Source organism: Phacochoerus africanus, chromosome 15 (genome assembly GCF_016906955.1).
Source record: "Phacochoerus africanus isolate WHEZ1 chromosome 15, ROS_Pafr_v1, whole genome shotgun sequence".
NCBI lineage: Eukaryota > Metazoa > Chordata > Mammalia > Artiodactyla > Suidae > Phacochoerus > Phacochoerus africanus.
Genome location: NC_062558.1, coordinates 25,300,520 through 25,313,026, shown reverse-complemented (window position 1 = coordinate 25,313,026; position 12,507 = coordinate 25,300,520). Strand labels below are relative to the sequence as shown.

At 43.5% G+C, this 12,507-nt stretch overlaps 1 protein-coding gene and 1 pseudogene across 1 annotated transcript in view; one reads left to right on the top strand and one right to left on the bottom strand.

The window, feature by feature from the left end:
• The window catches only part of TMEM132D (transmembrane protein 132D), a 766,214-nt gene that overhangs the window by 662,314 nt on the left and 91,393 nt on the right, over positions 1-12,507 (bottom strand).
• The window catches only part of LOC125116177 (ADP-ribosylation factor 1-like), a 40,295-nt pseudogene continuing 34,564 nt past the window's right edge, over positions 6,777-12,507 (top strand).

The following is a 12,507-nucleotide window of genomic DNA, read 5'->3' as shown; positions in this document are numbered from 1 at the left end:
TTGAAAAGATACCTGCACTCCAATGTTCACTACAACACTATTTACAATAGCCAAGACATGGAAACAACCTAAATGTCCATCCACAGATGAATGAATAAAGATGTAGTGTGTGTACATATACACGATGGAATACTACTCAGCCATAAAAAAGAATGAAATGATGTCATTTGCAGCAACAGGGAAGGACCTAGAGATTATCATCCTAAATGAACTAAGTCAAAGAATGACAAATATCATGTGGTATCACTTATGCGTGGAATCTAAAAAAAGATACAAATAAACTTTTTTATAAAACAGAAACAGACTCACAGACATAGGAAACAAATTTACCGTTACCAAAGGGGAAGGTGGGGGCAGGGGGAGAGGGATAAGTTAGGAGTTTGGGATTAACAGATCCACACTACAACATATAAAATAGATAAACAACAAGGACCTACTGTATAGTACAAGCAACTATATTCAATTTCTTGTAATAACTTATGTGGGAAAAGAGTCTGAAAAGTGATTATATATATTAATATGTAGCTAAATCACTTTGCCACACACCTGGAAGTAACAGAACACTGTAAATTGACTGGATTTCAATAAATAAATTTTAAAAAGGCACCCTGAATAACACATTTCTTAATACTATATCATTCTTGAAGGTTTTTAAAACTTTGGGTTTTATTAATGCATTGTGTTACTCCACTTGACATGTTACTATTTTACTAGAGACTTTTACAACTATCTTTATGGATGAGATTTTTCTTTCTAGTAAAATAATAATATGATAGTAGTAAGTAAAAATTTTCTTTCACTATCTTTTCAGCTTTTCATTTGAGGATTACATTGGCCTCATAAGATTCACTAAAAGACCTTTACTTTTGCCTATGTCTTATTTATTTCTGTTTATATCCACTGGAAATGAACATTCCTTTAAAAACTACAAGAAAACATCCTATCAAACCATTTAGACCCAATCTTTTTCTTCTTCAGGGGAGGAGGGTTTTAATAATACGTCAACTTTTTTTCCCCTACATACTTGTTACAATTTGTGTTTTTGCTCTTAAAACAAAACAAAAACAAAAACAAAAACAAAAAACCTTTACTTACAACAGCATTTACTGCTTCTGTAGGTTTCACTTCTTCCCCCCCACTTTTTAGGGCCGCACCCGAGGCATATGGAAGTTCCCAGGCTAGGGGTCCAATTGGAGCTGCAGCTGCCAGCCTACACCACAGCCACAGCAACGCCAGATCTGCTCCCTGCAGGTGTCTGCAACTTTGCCACAACTTGTGGCAATGCAGGATCCTTGACCCACGGAGCAATGTCAGGGATCAAACCTGAATCCTCATGGATACTAGTCAGGTTCTTAGCCCACTGAGCCACAATGGAAACCCCCTATAGTTTTCATGCCTATACACTTTTCCTATCAAGCCAGCTCTTTTCATTCTTGCTTTCCCCAGTTCATCTAATTCTGCTACCTTATCTCAACCTCCACTTCTTACTTTTTTTTTTTTTTGTCTTTTTGCCATTTCTTGGGCCACTGCAGAGGCATATGGAGGTTCCCAGGCCAGGGGTCTAATCGGAGCTGTAGCCACCAGCCTAAGCCAGAGCCACAGCAATGCAGGATCCGAGCCGCATGTGCGACCTACACCCCAGCTCACAGCAACACTGGATCCTTAACCCACTGAGCAAGGCCAGGGATCAAACCCGCAACCTCATAGTTCCTAGTTGGATTCGTTAACCACTGCGCCACGACGGGAACTCCTCCACTTCTTACTTTCTAAAGCCTGTCTTTCTCAAAGGTTAACCAAACATTTACTTATTCTATCAACACTTCCTCTCAAAAGCACACACACCCTCTTCACCTTTAGCACCATACTCTCCCCCTGTGATATAACCATACGGTCTCATTCTGTTCCTGTTTCTCTCTTCAACCTTGATGAAAATTTCTATCCATCCCAGGTGCCATTTGAGAGATGGACGCTCTTTGAAGGAAGATATTTTACTCTACTCCACTTTGCTTTTAGTTCCCCCACTGACACCTTGAGCCAAAGGGCTGACCCACTTTAAATGTTTTCGGAGCATCTGTGGCCCTTGGGAATAACTCCCTAATCCCACTGCCTGGTACTCCTTTGAGAAATGTTCATTTCCCAGCAACATGACCAGTGACTGTCAGGCACTCCCTGCTCCAGAGCACTGACAGCATACTGTTCACATGGACCTTCTTGCTTCACCCCTTCCTGTGGCTGCCTGTGCCTCTGTCTGCCTGCATGGATGCTTCATTACACTGCTGACTATAATCTCGAATTCATACTAATGAGGGGTTTCTGGGTTGGGGAGGCAAGGTAGGAGACATGCCTCCTAAGGTTCTCAAAGTAGTCGCTGTGCACTTATCATTAAAGACCCTGTATGTCTCTAGGGCGCTTGTGAGAAATTATCGCAACATTGTAAATCAACTATCCTTGAATATGACATTTAAAAATGAAAAAAAGATGGTAGATTTCAGGCTTCTTTGGGATGCAGGAAGTTCAGGTAATACTGGGGTTGGATGCCATGAGGTACCTCTCAGCTCTCACCTGGGGACAGTGGATTCTGCCCCCGGTGGGCCCCCCACACAGTGAAGCCGAACAAACCAACACGTAGGAATGTGGAGCTGAGAAAAGTTTACTGCAGGGCCATGCAAGGAAAAGGGTAACTTATGCCCTTAAAATATCCCCAACTCTCCGAACCAAAATTGTAAAGTATTTTTAAAAGCTATACTACTCAGCCATAAAAAGAACAAAATAATGCCATTTGCAGCAACATGGATACAACTAGAGATTCTCATACTAAGTGAAGTACGTCAGACAGAGAAAGACAAACACCACGTGATATCACTAATATTTGGGATTTAAAATATGGCACAAATGAACCTATCACAGAATGGAAACAGACACACAGACATACAGAACAGACTTGTGGTTGTCAAGGGGAAGGGGGAGGGAGTGGGATGGCCTGGGAGTTTGGGGCTGGTAGATGCAACTATTCCATTCAGAAGGGACATGCAATGAGGTCCTGCTGTGCAGCACAGGGAACCCTATACAGTCTCTTGGGATAGAACACGATGGAAAATAATGTGAGAAAAAGAATGTGTGTGTGTGCATATATATATATATATATATATATATGCATATATGTATATATGCGTGTACATATATGTATAACTGGGTCATTTTACAGCAGAAATTGGCACAATATTGTAAATCAACTATAATTTTAAAAAGCACTAACAAATAAAAGCTAGGTAAGGGAGAGGGTTACAGGGTAAGTGATCAGTTGGTGCACAGTTCTCAGATTGGCTGATGGAGAGGTCACAGGGCAGTGTCACAGGGGTTAACATGATCAATCCTTACGCTCCAGGAGGCCTGGGGCTATAAACCCATGCTCATCATCTATTGGGGGGGGGGGTTTCACATTTGAAAAATAACTCAGGAAACATGCATCCGATACTGTTATCCAGGTTCTTTAGAGAGGAGCTAAAGCAGAGGATAAGGGGGAAGGGTCCCCCCCACCTCACCCCCCAAGGCCCTCTAGGGTTCTGCTCCAGGACAGACCCAGCGCCCTCCAATGCCTGATTCCTCCACATCGGCCCAGTTTTGAGTCACTGGGTCTTAACCCTGCCCCCTTTGCTCAGCCTGGTCCTTATGGGGAAGAGGGTTTTCCATTCCTGATGCAGAAGAATCTGGAGGCCTTGATGCTGAGGGTTACCAGGGCAATGAGGGTTTAGTGCTGTCCAGAAAGCAGTGAACCCTCTTCCCCGATGCCCGCCCCCGATGCTGGGAGACTGACACCAGGAGGGGTGGTGTGTGTCCTCTGAAGGTCCTTTGCGCTCAGCTCTGCAGCCCCAGGACTCAGACTGTGCCCTTCTTAGGAGGCTTTTCATATTGCTGTCAAAACTCATTTCACCCTGAAATGCTGGCACAAAAAAACGTCCTGGTCGCGGGACACCTTGCCTTGGGCTTCTGGGTTCATTCATTCTACCAGCTTTAGAATGAAAACCAGCCTTGGCAATCAGCAAACTCTAAAATAAAGTTTCTACAGGACAGGACACCCAACCCCCAAAACATCTCCCTATTGTGCCTGAACTTTCCCACAAAGAAAGTCCATTAGCAGAATTCCCGTTGTGGCTCATCGGAAATGCATCCGACTAGTATCCACAAGATTGTGGGTTCGATCCCTGGCCTCACTCAGTGGGTGAAGGATCTGGCGTTACCGTGAGCTGTGGTGTGGGTCACAGATGCGGTTTGGATCTGGCATCGCTGAGGCTGTGGCATAAGCCAGCAGCTGCAGCCCCAGTTTGACCCCTAGTCTGGGAACCTCCATATGCCACGCAAGAGAGAAAGAAAGAGAGAAAGAGAGAGAGAGAAAGAGAGAAAGAGAGAAAGAGAGAAAGAGAGAAAGAAAGAGAGAAAAGAAAGAGAAGAAAGAGAGAAAGAGAGAAAGAAAGAAAGGAAGGAAGGAAGGAAGGAAGGAAGGAAGGAAGGAAGGAAGGAAGGAAGGAAGGAAGGAAGGAAGGAAGAAGGAAAAGAAAAAGAAAGAACGAGCAAGCCAGCCCATTATCATGTCATTGAATATGCAGCTGGAGATAAATGTCCCCTAGAAATGCTATGATACAAACTTCCCGAGGGGAAGCATCTTGCTATTGTTAGGAGACCTTTTCCCATGTTGAGAAGACATACATATTCCTGCTTATGCCTGAGTTAACTTGAATTTCATGCTAACCCAAACAGCCTGTTTGTGGCCAACCAAACACACATTGTCCCTCTGCTTTAATTATTAAAGAAAAGGGCGTGCTGAGCAGAAGGAAAGGATGTCCATGTTAAAAATAAAGATTAAATGCCTCCCTTCCTGGGACACCAATGCTGGGTCTCCTTCGACGATAAGACTCCCTTCCCAAGGGCCAAGGCCATCCCGCCTCGCTGTGCACATGACCCTTATTTGTTGATTTATTTTAGAGATCTTAAAGGAAGGTATCCCTGTCTTGTTTGATGTTCTTTGTTCTAACAATAAGGCAGAAAGTCGATGGGTCCCAGGCAGGGCAACTGGGATCTGTCCCCCGCGGCAGATATTTCAAGATGAAGATTACGGCAGCAACCGCGAGGAGCTGTGTCCTGCTTGGGTAAAAGGCAGAGACCACATGTTTCTCATTCTTGAGGTCACGTGGGCAGAGAGGCTCCTGGGGAGGGGGGGTCAGAGAAGGGAGGGTCGTCAGATCATAATACATCCGGTCAACTTCCCAGAGACCCTTGCGCTAGAATCATCTTGGCTAAAAGATGGGCACACACTGGGGAGGGCTCTGGGTCAGGCCAAATGTGGGCTCGAGGCCAGATGAAGCAAGATGATTGTCCAGAGGAAGCCCGGAAGGACGGCCCCCACGCAAGGGATTTAAACCACCTCCAAAGCACAGGTTGCTCTTCTCCTCTCTAGCTTCTCTCCATTTTTATCTCTCTCTCTGCGCTCCCCTCCATCCAACACCCCCACCCCGCCCCTGCCATGCTTCTTCGACACCTCTCTCTTTTTTTTTTTTTTGCTTTTTTGTTAGGGCCACACCCATGGCACATGGAAGTTTCCAGGCCAGAAGTGGAATCAGAGCTGCAGCTGCTGGCCTACACCAGTCACAGCAATGCAGGATCCTAGCTGCATCTGTGCCTACACCCCAGCTCACAGCAACGCCGGATCCTTTACCCACTGACAGAGGCCAGGGATCCAACCCGAATCCTCATGGATACTAGCCACAGGCGGAACTCCTCTCTCTCCTCTCTGGGGAAACAGCCTCTTTATTTGCCTCACCACCCTAAGTCTCTTGGCTGAACTTGTTCTCCAAAGGGTCAAGGACTGGGGCCCTACATCAAGCTCTATGGCCCTTGTGGTCTAGGGGTTAGGGTTCAGCGCTTTCACCCCACGGCCACTCAAGAACAAGACATAGAACTGTGCTGAAAACCACACTTCTCTGGAGCAGATCTTCAGAATAACCTGAGAGGCTTGCTTTCCAGGCTAGAAGCCTCAGCCTGGCTCAAAAAAAGACCAACCAACCAACCAAACAAACAAAAAAACACGCTTTTTTCTTCTTTTTATAGATTGTTTTCTGATTATTTTCCTCAACATTCCTCATCTTTCTAAGACGTTACCAGGGGTGGGAGAGGGAGTGCGGAGAAGTGCGTAAAGGAAGAAGGTGTGTTTAGAACCAAAACGTAGAGTCTAGACTTAGGGGGCAGGGAGGGTTTATAAAGGATGCCAAGGATAGAGACAACAGAAGATTAAAACAGCAAAGGGGAAAAAAAATGTTTCTTTTTCAATGATTCTATATTGAGACTATGACCTGAGCTAGATGCTGAGTGCACCACCCCCCCATCCCGGGCCCCCCCAGACTCCTGGGTCTCTGTCTTCATAGAGTTGTCTGGTTATGACTCCAGTACAGAGCAAGCAATACCGCCTCATCTATGGTACAAATAGGGGAGAAGGGGTATATTAAAGCCTGTGATGGGGCAACCATGTTTAGGGGTTCAAGGAAGGAGTAACACGCACACACCACCCCCCTGAACAACCTGACAACAGCCAGGACACACCTTGGCCTTTTATCAACAGAGCTACATGGACCTACAGAGGTATCTGAGCATGCACACTACTGGTTAACAGTGGGTCTCCCCCGCTTTTTGTTTAATATAATTGCCAGATGAAAAATCAAGAGGTTTTTACAAGAAAATGCAGATTTTCTGAGTTCTCCTGGCAACCAAAAAGGAAAGACCCAAACATGACTGGACATCGACTCAAGGTGAACAACCGTCACCCGCCTTCTGTAGCCCTGGCCAGCCTGCTCCAAGGAATGCAGGCCCCTCCCGTTCCCAGCCCCTCCCTCTGGACCCTGTTCAGCACCCCGTTACCTGCTTGCGCAGGAGGTTTTGTGAGTCTGGGAGACCTGCCTTCAATGGTCCCCTAAGGTGGCTTTCACCAAAGCGGCCTCCTTATGCTGATCTCTCCACTGAAACTGACAGATGGACACGTTTTTCCATCCCCGACGCCCACCACACCCAGTTTCCACACAACCTTATGGGAAAAACTAAAAACGACATTCTTTCTCAAGTGGCCACATTTTGCACGGCTTCTCTCTCACAACTCGTGTGTGGCACTGCGGCTGTCGGCTTTGATAGCTTATTTCTGCAACGTTAAGAGAAGATGTAATATTGGCTGTTCAAAGCTCTCTTTGGTCTTTCCTGGTCTCCTACCTGAAAGCGGTGCCTACCCGCAAAAGACAGGCAGCTTGAACCGATTCTGATTAGGATGGACCCACCGAGGTGAAGATAGTGTGTGATGATTGGGGTCCACCAGTAGCTGATAAACAACCAAATACCCATTCACCTCCAGCAGCCCGACCTTATTCCATGACCCCGCCTTTTAAAGCAATCTACGCCACCTTAGATAACACTCTGGCTTAATATGCAGCATCATTCCTGGAGGTTTACTTAAGGATGCCCATTTACACAGAACAATGAGCTCCAAAGCAGCAGGGAGTCTTGAGAGTTAGCAGGAGAAAAAACCCTAAAAACGTAATTATTTTGGCTAACAAAACGCGCACAGTCTTGGCTTCTGATGTAATACCATGTCATTGCAAAATACAGGACTCTATTTAGGAAACAATGATTTCGATTCTCAGCTGGAAGGAACGAGGTGCCTGTTGAATATGATCACGAGTGGTGAAAGAAATTTAAATCACACAAATATTGCACAGCACGGCTTAATCACAGACATCGACACCTTAAGCCTCCTACCTTTTCTGCCTAATGAATTCTGTTTTTTAGTTAAATCACGGGAATAGCAGAATTCCATACTATTAGATCTAGACTATAGATGCAGAATAAAAACAGTGAACCCAGGTTACCATAACTCACCTACTGAAAGAAAAATGCTCTCAAATTGGGTCAGAAAACAAAAATCTACCTCTCCACAGAAACTGGAAAGGGCAAAAAGAAAGATTGGGCCCGAATCAATCAAGAAAGCAGGGGTTGCAACAATAGCATGAGAAAAAAAGTTAAATTCAAGGTAATAAGAACAAAAAGAGGAAGAAGCAGTTTCTGAATCCAAAGAGTAAAATTGGACAATGTAGACACAATGATTATGAACTCTTAAGGGCTTAGTTGCATAGCACTGAAATGTAAAAAATAGAATTATATATTGAATATAAATCGAAAGTTGATAGGAGTTCCCACTGGGGCTCAAAGGAAACGAATCTGACTAGCATCTGTGAGTATCCATGAGGATGCAGGATCCCAAGCCTCACTCAGTGGGTTGGGGATCCAGCATTACTGTGAGCTGTGGTGTAGGTCACAGACGCGGCTCAGATCCCTAGTGGCTATGGCTGTGGTGTAGGCTGGCAGCTGCAGCTCCAATTCAAGCCCTAGCCTGGGAACCTCCATATGCCAAGGGTTCAGCCCTAGAAGAAAAACAAAAAAAAAAGCAAAAGTTGATCAACAGAAATAAGGAGACACTGGACAGAACACAATAGAAATGAGAAAGGATCAACATACTACTTCTACTTCTGCATTTTCCGTGCATGAAGACTGGAAGGAAGAAAAGAGCTACAGAGAATGTGAAAAATGTAAGGAACAAAGTTCATTTAATCATTTTGTCTACACATAAAATTAAACATAAAATTCTCAGGACCAAACTTTTTCCTTTTTTTTTTTTCCTTTGGCTGTACCCACAGCATGTATAAGCTCCTGGGCCAGGTCACACTCAAGCCACAGCAGTAACCAGAGCCACAGCAGTGACCATGCCAAGACCTTAAAACCATACTTTTTCAAATGCGCAAAACCACTTAGAAAAAAAATGTCCACAAGAAACGTCAGTAGCTCCCTGAAGAGGAAACAAGTCAGGAAATTTCTGGACCACAATCCAGGAATATTGAAAGCAGCTCTTTTGCCCATTTCCTGTTTGCCCATTTCTGTTCCCCTCTAACCTTAAAAGCACCTGATGATAGGAATGAGATCACTAACCCAACTCCTGACTTTTGCTCTCCTGCACACACCATGCCTGGCCTAACCTGCTGATTCTTTTCCTAGATGAAAAGAAGTAAGGACGAAGAATTAAGCAATTAAAGAATGACTAGTGCTCTCTCTCTCCAGTGGCCCCCTTAGCAATCCTGCAGGCAAGGAAGAAGGATGCAGAACCTAACCTCCTGCCTCGGTGATTCATAGAGATTCTTTCCCACATTTTCTTTTATGTATTTAATTTTGTTTCCTCTAAAAACTATCATGGTTGGAGTTCCGTTATGGCTCAGCGGGTTATAAACCTCACTAACATACATGAGGATGCAAGTTCAGTCCCTGGCCTCAATCGGTGGGTTAGGAATATGGCACTGCCATGAGCTGTGGTGTAGGTTGCACACATGGCTCAGATGCCACCTTGCTGTGGCTGTGATGCGGGCTGGCAGATGTAGCTCCAATTCGACCGCTAGCCCAGGAACTTCCATGTGCCTGGGATAAGGCCCTAAAAAGCAAACAACAAATAAATAAACAAACAAACAAACATATATCATGGTTGAGCAGATCTTCAGAGTGGGTTTTGAGGACATGAGTCAGTCTTCTCCCCAAATTGCTACCCTTCTGATTAAAGCAACTTCCCTTTCTACCAACACTTGCCTCCAGTATTGGCTTTTGAGAAGGGAGCACCTGAACCTGAGTTTGGCAACAAGATTACACTCTTTTAAAACAGGAAGAAAATAATAGCGACAAGCCAACCTCCCAGACATTTGTGAACTCTTCAAGCAAATCTTGGGTCAAGTTGAAATCGAAGGCATAGTGCAGACTGGCTGATAAAACCTGCAAATGAGAACAGAATGGATGGGGTCTTGCAGCAACACCCTGGGCAGCCAGCTTTGTGAGTCACTGAAGGGGAGGGGGTGGGGTGCCCATATTGGCCAGAGGACCACCTCCTGCTGAGAAGTAAAGTAGCCTTTTTCTCCCTAACACTTAAGTGTCTAATGAACTCATCATCGAACTCATCATCAATATTATCAAGTCCTCTGTTTTTGAAAACCTACTGAGCTCAGTTTCTAAAGTAGATTTGAGACTCTGGGGAAAACGGCAGCAGATGTGCTTTTTTTTTTTTTTTTTTTTTTAAGAATCATGTGGCAAGACACTAATAAAAAATGAGAAGCTTCCAGTTAACCTAATCTAGGAATGTGAGCAGAAAAAATAAATGATGAAAATTAAAAATGAAAGAGGGTAAATAAACACAGATGCTCAGGAAATTTAAAGGCTTATAATACTGTACAAATTAACCCAATGTTAATAAATTTGAAAATCTGGAGCAAAGGGATGTTTCTAGGAAATTCGAAAGTATAAAAAATGGACTCTGGAAAAGAGATGAGATTAAAGTGGAAAAATGGATGTCTAATAAATTAGAAAAGTTCTCAAGGAGTTATCCCTAAGAAAAAAGCATTTGGAATTAGAAGGAAAGGGGCCTAATGAACCAATTACAGAAGACAATTTTCCCACCTGGGATCTACCAAAATTTAAGCCAAAATGTAACTTAATGGTGAAATAGTACCGGCATTTTTTATTTATATCTGGACCTGAGGCATGTGGAGGTTCCCAGGCTAGGGGTTGGATGGGAGCTACAGCTGCTGGCCTACACCAGAGCCACAGCAATGCCAGATCCAAGACATGTCTGTGACCTATGTCACAGCTCACGGGAATGTCAGATCCTTAACCCACTGACAAGGTTATGGATCAAACCCACATCCTCACAGACACTATGTCGGGTTCTTAACCTCCTGAGCCATCACAGGAACTCCAGTACTGGCATTTTTATCAGGAAGAAGGGCAGAATAGCTCCATCGCCAACACTTATTACTAGAGATCGAGTAAAGGAAGGAAACAAAAGCAAATACATAAAAGATACACAGATTCAGAAAAAAGACAAATACTGTCCTTTGCAGACAAAACGTCCACATTTTCTTTTTTAGCTGCAGCAGAACTGTGCAAAAGTTCCCTGACTGGGGATGGAACCTGTGCCACAGCAGCAACCTGAGCCACAGCAATAACAGCACCAGATCCTTAACCCATTGCACCACTAGGGGACTACCTTTAAAAGTCTAAGACACTTCAGGAGTTCCCGTCATGGCTCAGTGGTTAACGAACCCAACTAGTATCCATGAGGACACAGGTTCAATCCCTGGCTTTGCTCAGTGGGTTAAGGATCGATCCGGCATGGCCGTGAGCTGTGATGCAGGCTGCAGACGAGGCTCGGAGCTACAGCTCCAATTCGACCCCTAGCTTGGGAAATTCCCTATGCCACAGGTGCGGCCCTAAAAGACAAAAGACAAAAAAAAAAGTCTAAGACACTCCAGAAACCTGAAATAGTCTATTTTTCTTCTTTAACAAACAAAAAGAAAAATCTAAATAAAAAAAAAAACACAAAATGTTAGTATTTCTATATCCGGAATGGTCAATAAATGATTGCTGATTTCTGATTTTGTGTGTGTGTTGTGTGTGTGTGTCCCAAAAAGGGGCAGAGGGATAATGAAATCAGACCTTTTTGGTGGTTTCGAATGTAAACTGTTTCACATATTCAAGGAAATAAACACACACAGGCCCTGTGTGAACAGCTGAACCTGTTCCTTAGCACACAGAAAGAGGAGGGTTCTAGAATAATACCAATACAGAAGTGTATCAAAAATAGGACTTAACCGGCACATTATAAATCAACTGTACTTGAATTTAAAAAATAGGACTTAAATAAAATGTTTAAATATTTATATCTAATTTTAGCAGGAGTAGGTCTAAGTGGAATCATTCTAGGAATAAAAAGAGAAACATTAAAACATTTACTAATTTATTATTCAGAACATTAATAGAATGAAGAAGAAAAATATAGAACCATCTTGAGTGCTGCCTAAAAGATCCATTTAAGGAAAGTCAAAATTATCCCAACTGAAAATTCTCAAGCAAAATAAAATAGATATTCTTAAACAAACAAAAAAGATTGCAGAGTTCCCATTGTGGCTCAGCAGGTTAAGAACCCAACCAAGTGTCCACAAGGATGCAGGTTTGATCCGTGGCCTCGCTCAGTGGGTTAAAGTTCTGGCGTTGTCACAAGGTGCAGCATAGACTGCAGAGGCGGCTCAGATGCGGTGTTGCTGCGGCTGTGGTGTAAGGTCTCAGTTGCTCCTCTGATTCAACCCCTAGCCTTGAAAGTATGCCATATGCCACAACTTTGGCCTTAAAAAAATGAAAAAAAAAGGGGGGGAAAAAATAACCCTATTGATATTTAGCACTAATGACACTGCATGCCTAGAAAATCCAACCAAAACTATAGGAAAATGTCATTGCATATCTTTCAATATTGTTATAAGCTATAATGGAAAATGACTTGAAAAATACATATATATATATAAAACCGAATCACTTTACTATACTCCTGAAACTAATAACTATAAACTAAATCAACTATATGTCCAAAAAAAAAAAAAAACCCAAACAGGA